Source organism: Coloeus monedula (genome assembly GCF_965178545.1).
Source record: "Coloeus monedula genome assembly, chromosome: 8".
NCBI lineage: Eukaryota > Metazoa > Chordata > Aves > Passeriformes > Corvidae > Coloeus > Coloeus monedula.
This window is the reverse complement of record NC_138788.1, coordinates 17,991,624-18,005,281: the sequence shown is the minus strand read 5'-3', so window position 1 is coordinate 18,005,281 and position 13,658 is coordinate 17,991,624. Positions and strand designations below refer to the sequence as shown.

At 40.4% G+C, this 13,658-nt stretch overlaps 1 protein-coding gene across 3 annotated transcripts in view; it reads right to left on the bottom strand.

The window, feature by feature from the left end:
- The window catches only part of NDST2 (N-deacetylase and N-sulfotransferase 2), a 135,317-nt gene that overhangs the window by 49,106 nt on the left and 72,553 nt on the right, over positions 1 to 13,658 (bottom strand). For all 3 annotated transcript variants that reach the window (XM_082286647.1, XM_082286646.1, XM_082286648.1), the window contains one exon: positions 3,706 to 3,765. The gene's annotated coding sequence lies outside the window, so the exon portion shown is untranslated. The remainder of the gene's footprint in view (positions 1 to 3,705; positions 3,766 to 13,658) is intronic.

Here is a 13,658-nt window from a genome sequence, read left to right as displayed (position 1 = left end):
AGCTCTTGCTGTGCCTTGACAAGAGGCTGGTGAGTAGTGGTTGCAGGAACAGATTTAAAAATCAATGGAAACAATATTAATCTCTTGTAACTGTCAACTGTACAGGTCTTTTCTGGGAAGCCCTCCAAGTCATCCATAATCAAAACCTAAGTTGATTTCTGAAGCCTCTTAAAGGCATGGCCTTCAGACAGACCTTGGCAGTTTGGTGTGGGCCTTGGATCAACAACTTTAATACCAGATACAGTAAGCATAATCTGAGAGACTCACAGAGTTTTGTACTATATTAAGCACATGAATAATTTTGTGGAAGAAGGTGAAAGAAAGGAAGAATATGTGCTTGTATTTATAGGAGAAAACCCAAAAATAATGTGTTAGTTTTCATCTTCTGTGTTAAGGGAGGGGACAAGCTCCTCATGTATTGAACGCAGCATTCCCCAGTTGTGATATTAATTTAAAATGCATGATGAAAAGGGTGAAAGGGGTCAGAGTTAAGCCATTCAGTTGACAAACAGATAATACATCCAGAAGTGAGGAACATACCCCCACAAAGCACCCTAAGTCATGCCCTTCTGCTTTGTAATTAATTTTTGTCTTCGTTCAGCTGTGCTCACATTTCTTATCTCACAGATCTCCAAAGCCCACTTGGAGACAAAGCACGCCCATATGGAGGAAAGGATAATGAGGTTAGCAAGTGTTGCTATGCAGGTTGCTAGTCTTACATGGTCTTTACACTTTGTAGAGCCAACAATTTCAGATGGTTAATTCATCTTTGTATTCATCTTTAATACTCAACAGGCTCATCTTCAGCAACAGCCAATCCTTAAAAATGATGTAAATAGTAACTGGCAAAAATCCACCATGAATATGCCAGTGCTCTTGAACTTCAGACCAATAAGCTAATTAAAATGTTTAAGACCAAATCCTGTCCGAGCACTAGAATTCATCTGTATTGCATAAACGTGGCATGATGTCATGAAGACACACCATTTAAGTAAACTATCACACCTCTGGAGATGTTTTGATGACAGGACCTCACTGATAATATTAAATCAATTCCAGAAGTTTCAGAGGAACTGGTTTACTGTAACCCGCTCCAGATATGGAAATGAACGACAGGTGACTGCAAAGAAATACCTGGCAGACAAATCCTTATTAGAACCGACTAACAAAACAGACACTCTTAGGAACCAGAAAAAGTTAAAATATAATAGAAGAAAAAAGAAGTTATTTGTCCCTCTCTTTCTGTCACAACTGAACAGAGTTGAGATATCTCACAGGAAAATAAAGACTTCTGGGAAAATAAAAGTTTTTTGAAAAGTAAGCTATAGGCATTTTGGGACTAATCTTTCTGTTGTTTAACTGTGGGATATTGCTGGCATAGGCAGGAAACATTAAGACATTAGTCTTAAGCAGTAAGTAAGTATTGCTAAGGATGAATCATGTATTAGGACAAGGAAAGCACAAGGAATTCCACTTTTAGATTAGTAATAGTAACGTAAATTTTCCAATAACTCCGCTTTCATGTGGAGTGAAATGGATTCTGCATGGACTACCTGACTATATATTCTAACTGCATGGTCCCCTTTCCATCTCCTATAATTTCTACTTTTTTTTCTGTCTTTCCCCATTTTCTACCCTTTGTGTCAATGAAATCAAAGGTGCAGTAGCAATTTACTGTGGCTGTACCTGAAGTCAAACATTGCTCTCCCTTTGCTCTTCTAGCCAGGATGTCACATATACATTGATACTAGCAGAATATATGAAGCATTCCACTAATATTTTGACTCTTTCACTTATTATAAATATTTATCAATTTCACACGTGACAATTACACCAAATGTCTCTGGAAGTACACCACTATTCAAGCTGAATAGAATGCTAATGTGGTCACTACACTCATTCTACTCTATCTCAAATTTTTGTTTAATTTGTTCTTTTTAAAATCTTGACTTTGCCAAATTAGCTGCAGCTTCTTCTACCACTTTACTCTTCACAAGAACGTACTGCAAGTATAAAAACATGTATCACACATTTCAAGTTATTTTTGTTTCTCTTCTAGTCTCTCTGCAAATGTCACCTGCAAAACCAATAAAAAGTTCACAGGAGACAAGATTCAGTATTCGAATCACACTGGAATGAGCTATGATAGCAGGGCCACACCAACTACGTAGGTCATACCTCTCTTCCAAAATCCTTTCATCTAACCAATGCCTAAGGAATCTTGTCTATGTGTCTCTAGAAAACTCAGGATTAGGGTAGGGTTAGGGCTGTGAAAAAGCATGAAGCTGCAGCTTGAGTGGCTGCCAAAAGAAAGTGGGAGCTGAGTGGAGGTCAGCCCTGGAAGAAATGTTTCATTTGGGCAGCACTATCAGAGCCTTTGCAGGAAAATTAGGGTTAAAGTTCAGCTTCTGGTTGACATACAAAGGAATTTAGAATTTTAGCATGTGTAGGGCTCAAAGAGCCCAAAGTCCTTGTTTCAGCATATCCACCTTTCCTCACCAGCTCAGCTACTGTACACTGGAACTCAGCATTAAGCACCAGCTGCTGCAATCTCCTTTTTATCAACTCAGGCTACTTGCCTAAGTCATGAGGTGTTCCATCCTCCCTTCTCTGCCCCTGATTTTCTACATAGCTGAAGCCATAGCGGTCTACTCACATAAAGCAATCGGAGAAATCCATATAGCACTCTTTAAGGCATGAAAAAGTATTTCAACCAGATTTGTTCAGCACACATACAGAACTAAATCATGTCTGTTCTTTCCAAGAAAAGAATCTAGGAACCTTTCACTGGACCATATCATCCCTCATCTACTGCACTGATTGTAGGAACTTTCACAGGACTGGCACTTTTTAAAGTATAGCAGCACCTGAAAATTATAAATGTCACAGGAGCATGAATCTCTGCAAGTCTTCCATCACACATCTTGGCAGAACAGTGCTTTTTTTTGCTACATTAGAGTGCAATATTAAAACATATGTACTAAATAAACTCCATGAGAATAACCTTCCCTCACTATTCATCCAGACAGAAATGAGGGGGGAAAAAAGGAGGACTCCTTTCCTTCAGCACAGAATTTTGACCAATCCAGTATTTCTATTTTTAATTTTTAATTACATTTATGATATTTCCTGTGGATATAAGTCACAAATGCAGTTCCAGTATGCTGGGAGCAGCATAAATATAGTTATTCCCAAAGGGATCTTACAGCTCTTATGCACGGGTCAGAGACTCTGTGAAATGCAAAATCTGAAACTTTAAAAGCTTTTTAGCCCACATCCTTCCCATTTCTTTTCAAAGGCAGAGTTAATGGATAATGAACAACATTGCCCCAAATTTTGCCCAGAAGGTATGGGATTAGTAACTCCGTATTAAATAAAGTAATATTTAGCAATAAGCAGCCACCCAGTCCTATCACATTCCAGAACTGCATCAGAAGTTCCTTCCTGATCTAAATTAACTTATCTGCCACTTCATGCTGACAACTGTACAACTGAATACGAGAGACATGATATTGTTTCCTCTGCAACTCTTCCTAAAAGGATGAAGGAGAAGTGTAACTTCACACTACAGCGTAAAAGCCTAGCCTCCTCCTCCACCTAATATCATGCCTCTTTTCTGACATGAGACTGCTCAGAAGGACTTGAGCTCCTCTCACCAAATCTGGGTATGTCAGCCCATAAAAATGTAAAAGATTGTGCACCTACCTTTGATCACAGTCTGGTGAAGGAAAATACTCATCAGTTGCTTCACTCAGGAACAAGGTTCTGTTTTAAAATAAACAAGAGACAAGACTTTAAACAATCTTTCCCCTTCTCTCTCTCTTCCCTAATGTTAGCCTTCATTAGTGTTGGTAAACATTTACTTAGCAGGAGCACCTTCGCTCTCCACAACCAAGGTAATGATTACATTACACTAAACAGGGCATGAGGACAGACCGAAGCCATGACAACAGCCGTGTTGGCACTGACCAGACAATGATACAGGGCTGCACTGCAGCAAGCTCAGCTGTGCAGGAATGAGAAAGAGTGGGGCAAGATGAGAAATGACAAACGCAGGAGGGGAAAGAAATCCCCAGGGGGGAAAAAAATCCCCAATCAACAGACCAGGAACCTGGATTTACAACCACAAAGAAAAAAGAAAGTTCACAGAACAAGCAAATTCAGTATGAGCTGAGAGAACTGGAAATGCCAGCACAATCCGAATGGGATTTCTCACACCTGTTCATTAATATTGTTTACTTTGAAACAACCAACAAAGCAAGAATGAGATGTTACCTTCTTTTGTTTTGGCCACAGCTAAGTCAGTTCAATGGTGTGACAAAGTCTGTGGAGTCTATTGCCAAAGCCTTTACAATTAGGCATACTGTGAAACAAAAACAAACCACCCCCAAGGAGGGAGTCACACCCTCCTCCACGCCTCTGCCTGGCTGGCGATCACACAGATGGAAGTACTTTGTGAAGGCAACTGAAGCTCAGGAAACTTGTCTCTGTGTGCACACACACACATGTACACAGAGCAGCTCACCAGGGAGGGCATCTCAAGAGTCACCGACACCCCAAGGGAGAGCACAGACTAGACTGCTATAATTTACTGTACCTGTTGGACAGCCTCTGAAGTCAGCTCTTTCACATCAGTTGTGCCTCAGATACGCAGGTACCTCTGTAGCCTTCCAGTTCACACAGACCCTGATTCAGCAAAAACTCTGACCTTTGAGTTTCCAATAATCTTTAATACCGCTACAGCCAATTACTAAACAAGAACCACACTTGCTCTGCCTGTAAATATAACGAGCGCACCCAGCTCTCTGCCTTCCTCACATAACTACAAGAGTGAAAGTTTCTCCTTTTTCCTGGTTAGATAAAGATTCGTTTAGTAAAAAAGCACCTACCCTTCTGCAGGACACAATTTTCCTCTTTTCTTTTGATCCATAATACTTATCTTCCTTCACTAAATAGTTTGAGAAGGCAGAATAAGAAGCCCTGCATGCCTGGCCTCCACAGATCCCAAAACACCAGGGTAAACATTGGAACAGCCAGATGCAACCACAAAACAACTAAACTACAGAAGAGGTGAATTTGATTTCACTGTAAAAAGAATAGACAACTAAAGAAATGGTTTTTTTCACAGAACAATCCAGTGAAAGTCACTGAGAAAAACCATCAAATTAGGAAGTTAGTTATTAGCAGAATTTATAAAATTCCACCCTCATGGTAGTCAGTAAGACCCACAGAAGTAGATACACTAACATCCAACTACTAGCATTTAATGTAAGTTTCCCACAGCGGTTGGCTGTTTGTTTCACTGCAAAATATCTTGCACTCTCTCATGTAAAACTATTACCAAAGTGCTGATTTGGAACAAGATAAGAGTATCACTCTAATCTAGTTGGTTTTACTTTCCAGAATACAGAAAACTTGAAAAAAACCCAAAAGGATTAGCAGATAATAAATGCAGGGGAGACACTCAGAGAAGAACACAAGTTTCAAATAATTTTGTCTTCAGCCTGTAAAAATACAACTTACTCCTACTTACAGAAACTCAGAAAACTGTTATAGCAATGAGGTGAAGAAACTGTTCTTTGTAGGGCCACTGTTATCCACTAAGGCATGTCACAACAGACACAAGCAGAAACGCAACAGAGCCAGGTAAGAAGAGGGCAGAATTTAACACCAGCTGAATGGGGTAACAGGGAATTTAAACTGAACGCAATAATTGATAAGTTCCCAGTGATTAAACACAAAGAACAGAACAATATTACCAACCAGAGAGAAAAATCTATCAGTAGAATGAGACTGGAATTGGCCAAATCTGATTTCACTACAAGATTTATTTTATGGAACCTCAAATTAACGGAGTGGTTTAAAGCAAGTGGTTTAAAGGGATGACACTGTTGTCATTTCCACAGAAAGCCAAGTAAAGTGGCAAAAAACTTACCTAAAATTTCCCATTTCCATCCTCCATATATACTGTTGTGCCTATGTTGTCCGTGAGAAGGAAACAGATTTGTATGTTTGCAAAGCCCTCAGCACAAAGTGTACATTACCACCATTATCAACAGCTGCTTAATACCAGCTCCCAAATGCTTAACAGAAGAGGCAACCCCACATTTCATCTCTAGGCATCAAAGCATTTACTAATGCAAATGAAACTCTGCCTAGCACACAATTAAGTGATTTTGGAAGGATGTCATTAACTCTAGAAGCATCATATCTTTTCCCATGTTTGTATTTACTTGCAAATTTACCAGCCATAACAATGGAGTGGGAAAGCTCAGGAGATTGTGTGCCAGCCATGCAGGCTCCTCCAGGAGCTCCTGTTAGTCACTGTACAGAGACTCAATAAGCAGTGACATTTGTATTCCTGACAGTTTTATTTCTTCAAACACCAGCCACACTGGAAGTTTCACTTTACTTTTTGCTCCAGAATAAAGGCCAAATCTCAGCATAACAGATGCTGTCTGGAAATCCCAGGACACATATGAGAGCACATGTGTGGTCCCATTCACCATTACCAGATAAAACAGCTTTCAGGAAAATGAGAAGGGTGCTTGGTTTTTTTAAGCACAAAAACCTTAATATGTACACTAATCAAATACAACAAGGTCCTCTTAGTCAGAAGAATAGTATTCACACAGGAGCCCAACCAAGCAGAACTATTTTCCCATGAAGATCTTATCCTCAGTCTGGGCAAACAATCCAAGTCACATTAGGCAGACAACAGTTCTACCATGTATGTCTCTGTAGTAATTACACCAAAGAAACATGACTGTCCTAAGTTTAAAAATATGAATCATTTTAAAAGCCCACATCAGAAGCACAGTGAAAATACCTAATGATAAAGCACACATGGGAAAAAGAGAATATAGCTTGGTATAGTCAAAATATGCAAATGTTTACAGGAGCATGAGAACAGGAAGAAGTACAGAAATACAGAAATAGAGAGTAGGAAACAGAGAATAGAAAATCCTGCTTATCAAATGGTGGAAATTTTAGTTAATTTCTGCAAAAAATAGAATTCAGAATAAAAACTACAGTCACCTGAGGTCTGTATTTCAACAAATATTTTATAAGAATTGAGCAGTTTTACAGTTCAAAGCTGCGCAAAGATGAGCACAGGCGGGGTTGACTTTCTAGTGGATATAGGAAGTAAGGATGGATGGACTGCAGCAATTAAACTGGAAAAAAGGAAAATATACATAGAGAAGGAGAAGAGGAAAAACATGAAGCTATCTGGGAATGAGTGAAACCAAGGAGCAATTATCAGAAAATGTTACTGTCAGAAACTGCAAATGCTCAAGAAAAAGCACCATGCAGAAAACGGTATTCACTGCCAGTATCTCCAAAGAAGTGAAAGAAATGGAAACTAGGCAGCAAGTTTATACTTGAAATCGTTAATTAAGGACATTAGACATCAAAACACATTAATACATTTACCTTAACATATTTATTTGAGACTCCACCTGAAATACAGCATTCAGCTCTGGAATACCCAGCACAGGAAGGACATCGACCTGTTAGAGCAAGTCTAGAGGAGGACTACCAAGATGGTTAGAGGGATGGAGCACTTTGCTATAAGGAAAAACTAAGGGAATTGGGATTGTTCAGCCTGGAAAAGAGAAGACTTTGGGGTGACCTAATTGTGGCCTTCCAGTACCTGAAAAGAGTCTGTAAGAAACATGGAGAGAAACATCTTACAAGGGCATGTGGTGATAAGACATGGGGGAATGGCTTCAAACTGAAAGAGAGCAGGTTTAGATTACATAGTAGGAAGAAATTCTTTACTGTGAAGGTGGTGAGGCACTGGAACAGGTTGCTCAGAGAAGTTGGGGATGTCCCATCCCTGGAAGTGTTCAAGGCCAGGCTGAATGGGGGCCCTGAGCAACCTGGTGTAGTGGAAGGTGTCCCTGTCCATGGCAGAGGGGTTGGAATGAGATGATCTTTGAGGTCCCTTCCAATCCAAGCAATTCTGTGATTCCATGATAGTTCCTTTATGACTCATTCACATATATCCAGCAGAATTGGTTTGAGAAGGGAAATGTTTTCTGAGACACACTGAAGCTCTCAGTGAAATTGTATTTTTCATAAGAGAAAGCAGTCTTATTTTCAAAGTTCTAGAACTGATCTCTTAAATTCTTCCTCTCCCTCTTGGGGTTGTCTTCAACATAATTCACCAGCAGATTTTTCACAACAGAAGAAAAAGCATCAAGGTCACAGCACCCAGCCTGCCAGCATTCAAGAAGTGCCTGCCTAACATTCTCAGGCTCCACGATGTGATTCTTGGAGCCCTCCTGTGCAAGGCCAGGAGCTGGACTTTGATGATACTTGTGGGTCCCTTCCAACTCAGAATATTCTAAGGTTCTATGACCACTTTGATAATGTAAAGCAAATGGCTTAGTACAGTTCATCATCCATCCAATGCCCTACATCAGATCTTGCATGCCCTTAGGTGGCATTGCCTTTGCCTGTACACAAAGGAAAGAATTCCTCCCTATAAGCCTGTTCATGACATGGAGGGCAGGTGGCCCAGGCCCTGTCTGCCATCAGCATGACTGTGCTTGCTTGCAACCATGCTGCTCTCTGAAATGCCCATGACCCTGACTGCTTCAGCAGTCTGATTTTCAGAAAGGCCAATGCAAGCAGTGAAGTGTTAAAAAAGTAATGCTGTCTCTGCCTCCATCCTTTTCTCTCCTGCTATCAGCTTAGCTCTATGTCTCCCAACAAGCAAAAAAAGCAAACCAGCTGCAATCAAGGCCAATGGGAAAAAGCTATCAGTAACCTTCTTCCCAATGCTACAACCCAGCAGCTAAAATCATGCCATCTTTGTGAGAAGAAATTTGTAAAGAAAGAGGGAATGACTACAATATCAAGAAAAGATCTCTCCTAGTTCTCCCTTCTTTTTGCTCTCACCACGTGGGTAGGAAGGAGACAGCCTTCTCAGCTGATTAAACTCCATTGCTACTATTTGTGGGATATGCCCAGCCACTGCCCTGGAGGGATGTCTGCTGAGATAAAAGATTTCGCAATCGCCCAGCAGGACTTCCTGGAAAGGCAACTACTTTTGGATCATGGCTAGGAAAGGTAGACCCACAATCCTTTGGGATACCCTATGCAGATCGTTCTGTAACCCAGTGGTCTGTCCCAGACCCTCTGTAATCCATTGGTCCCCTTGCTGATCCCCTGTATCCCTATAAAAGAAGACAAGTTCGCCTCTGTGAGGAGAGCTCGTCCCTGGCTTCCCTTCGCCAGAGGGGACCCATAATAAAGCTCCCTTCGTGCGGAACCAGCCACACGGGCCTTCTTGTCTCTCTCTCTGGTCTGGTTTGGCCTAGAGGCTGCCCTGCAGAGCTGAGCTGGAATCATGGGCTGATATCACTAAAGAGCTGACAGCCTCTGCAAGGGCCCCTCTGCCAGCAGCTGAGAGGAAGATACCGGACCTCAGGAAGGCGATTCCTTTCGGGACCATCTCCCCGGACCGGTCATCTCTTCCTGGGTCACAGCCTCGGACCCCATCACCAGCTGTAATAACTATTCTCTCTTCCTCTCCACTCCCACCCTTTATTTATGACTGTTCCTTAACGAGCAAAGGAGAGTCCTGAAGAAGGAACAACTATGATTTATGTATTAGACAGATAAATCTTGAATGACTGTCAGTTTCTATCCTGCCACAGAGCCACTGCCTCCTGGCAGCAATGCTGTAATTAAGATGATAGCATTGAGTGTTCTCTGAATTACAGGGCTAAAGTAGTAGAGAGCATTGTATTTAAACCTTTCACCCCATTTGGATAATTTGAACAATTCTGCTAATAATGGCTTGTTTAGGTTAATCCACATCAAAGCATTCCAAATTAAGAGAACCCAAAAGAACTAAAGACACCTAGTTTAGTACTAGTCTTTCCCTGGTCCTAGTAAACCACGGCTCACGCAGTCGAAGCAATGCCTTATCCCTCTGCACCTGTCACAAAGCCATTGCTATCTTAAGAAAAATAGCATCTAAAAAAAGCAGCAAACAAATAACCAAATTCATGAAAGGCAATCGTGTTATATTTCCAGACAGCCTGAAAACGCCTAGGTGCCCAAACCCCACAGGAATGAAACTAATGTCAACTAAAAGCTATGTAAAGGTTTTGTGCCTAAATGGTGACCCCCCAGTGAAGCTGACAGCTACCATGGAGAATGTGAAGAGGAAGAAGATAATTTACTTCTCTCATTTTATTCTTCCATTAAATAAAGAAAACTAAGTCAGAAGCCTGCTGAGTTTATGCTTTTCCTTTATCATTGTCAATATTTGATCTGGACAGTGTTGCGTCTTCAGACCCCTTATGCTTACTTTTATCTCTGTCCTTTAACATAAATGATGTGCACTCTACATTGTAGAGCAGATTCCTCCAATATCTCAGATGCTGTTGGGGGAAAAAAGTATAAACAGCTCCTCACTTAACCTCACGCATGTGCCTATAATGATATAAATCTGCAATTCTAAATTATGACACACCCCCACTAAGGAATTAATTAAAACTAGAATTAACATTGTTCATTTTTTATGAAGGAGGAAACCAATAAAGCCAAAAATCTATACTCAAATATAACGTATAAAACACATGTGATATGATGGTAAAGACATGCTGTAATAAAGAAACTGAAGTTTTGCCCATAATTCAGTTCAAATCTGCTGTTTAAACAACTTTCTTTGTATGCACTTTGAAGTTCATAGTAGTAGTTCCAAGATGCCCAGTTAAGTGGCCATAGCACAGCTGGCTGTACAGAAAAGAATATATAATGGAAAGACATACTCAATCCAATAAACCAAGTAAAAAACTACAGATAGGTTTCCTGGATACAAACACACAGAGCTGAATGAAATCCAAATAATAAGCGTAATATCTTGAAGCCGAATTGGGCAAGACTTGTTACAGATTGGCTGTGTCTGCACCTGTTTTATTTCCTTACATGAACAGAGAAAACAGGTAAAAAAAAATTCATTCAGGGGAGTGAGGGGAAAGAAGAAATCAAAATTTCCTACCCAATTACTTTTCACATGCTTGCTTAATGTTCAACCCCAAATTCAGCTTAGCCAATGCTCAGAAACAGACATCTTCAGGATTTTCCTCACACTTCAGGTATGATAGCCTTCTTTCTCTTTCCACACAGTCTTCTCAAGATCTGCTACTGCTACTACTTTTCAAAAAGTCCAAATACCTGGTTGCTGATGATAAAGGCTGCAGGTGCAGTCAGTTAATGAGAAATACACAAATGTTGAACACTGTTCCCTCCTCCCTTGGGGCTCCCAATTGCCACTGAGGTTGGCTATATAAATGCTCAAACCATCACCAAACCTTCCCACAAATGGAAATAGATACCTGATCCATCCAGAGAGGTCTCCACTACTAGATATGCTTGTTTGGAGGTGTATTTAAATTCACTATTTTACTCTGTCATCCCTCTTCCTTTATGTTTTCTGGCATGCAGAGGTGAAACAATCTGATCCACAAATCTATTTTGAAAGACTATAAATGATGCAGATTCTTGATGCTATTGCTCATTATGCCCAGAAAACAAAAATCTTTGCATAAATCAGTAATTTTCTTTCTCCTTATTTGCCATGAGACAATAATACAGATTATGACTACTGAGAGAGCAGTGCCAGAACAATTTGAGGAGAGTAGTATGAACTCTTTCAATGCTGAAGGTGCAAGGACCTGGCTGCATACTTTTACTTGATCTTTTGAAGTCAACAGTCTGATAGTGGTTGAATTGTAAGGAAGAATGGCATCTGAAAAAAGGTACACATGATCAACCAACCTGAGTTCAAGGAACACCATAAATGCTTTAAGATTAGCAGTCAGAAAAGCCTGCAGATTCTCTAGGACACTGGGTTATGATCAGGGAGAAGTGTCAGTACTTACAGATTGACTCATGGAAGCACGACTAAAGCAGCTCTGTGTGGCACTGTTTGAGAGCCAGTGACCCAGAAAGGCATTAAAGTAAAGCTGTACATAGCACTCCCAAATGCAGGCAGCACTCAGCTCTGTGCTCTGCTGCTGGAAGGGAAACACTGCGTGAAGATCCACAATTTCATAGTTCACATGAACAGCTAAAGAAGCTTTTGTGCTTGCAATGAAATGAAAATTTCTGCTTACCTTCTTAATTTCCTTTCATATGTCAAGTTAAAAGCTCTCTGCTGCCATCCTTCTTTCTTTTCCCCTGTCTTATTCTATCCTTTCACAGTAATTCTGAATCAATCAGATTAAGTTCCCTGTGTTTTCATGCAAACATCTGACTTTCCTGGCTTCACCGGTACATGAGCAAAAGCCCCCCTCCCACTCCTCTCTCATCCCAAGACACTGAGGCATACACAACTTTCCCTGAGCATCATCATGTGGTGGAGTAAGGCCACACTTGTGTTTTTAAAAGAGGCATCCAGCCAGCTGGAGGTTTCTTTATAGCCTCACTAAGTGAAAAGCCTTTTAGACTTGTAAACTGAGCCAAAACCTTGACCTACCATGCCCTTGTGGGGCCAACAACATTCTTCCACTACTTGAGAGAAAAAGTACACGAACTGTCAGTTTGGACAATGCACTTAGGCACATGGTGGGATTCTTGAGGTGTCCTGCACAGAGCCAGGAGTTGGATTCCTTGATCCTGATGGGTCCCTTCCAACTTAGCATACTCTACTATTTTATGGTTCTATGAGTCTATGCAAAAATCATGTGACATGGTAAGTGAGTATTATCACTATATGATACTATCAGTGTTTCAGTAGATAAAACACAGCAGGGTCCCATGTAGGGCAAATTTTTTTTTAGACTCTGAATCAACTCTGCTCCATTTTAAGGCAGGTAAGAATAAATATTCAAAAGCAGAATATTCAGTTTGAGTTTTAGACCACATTCAATTCTCAATGTGAGAATTGGATCAAATGCTTGTCAGAACCACCAGAAGTATTTCCACTGAATTCAACAAGCACAGGGTCAGGATCTAAATTTCTATTATGTCAGTATTTGTACATACATTTACAGATATAAACGCCATGCTGTACACTATTATCATAAATTTTTTTGCATGGAACTGTCTAAGCATTACAGATGAATCACAGCAAAGGCTTGGGTTTTTTTTAATAATATTAAAAAATTCTTTCTCCTTTGGGACCCAGCCATAACCCATTCTTATCTCTGTAATAACACAGATTTTCATCTCACTAATCTTCTTCCACCCTCAATACAAAAAGAGAATTTGCAAAATGGATGACTAACCAACCCCCTTTCAGTTAAGCATCACTCTGCTTAGGTGTTTTGACACTCCTAAGCTATATTTTTCTACTCATTTTTTTGAAAATGAATGTTCCTTTTGTTTCCACAGATTTACAATAGACAAAGTCAGAGACAATGCTCCATTTGAGTTAGCTCATAAATCAGCAAAGACATCAGGGGAAACTGCCTTTTCCATCCGAGCAGTGCAAACAGAAATTGTACTTGTCCAGCCTTATTTAACAGACCATCTTGCTGGTGAACTGCATAACCCTCACACTACGTCCCGAACACATCCAGGCTCCCATGGACTGAGGCACCTGCAGATGGTAAGGCTTTTCATGGGAAACAGGTTTTTTTCTCATTCTTTCCCTTCATCTTAACTACCAGTCTAACCTGAATTGTATAAAACCA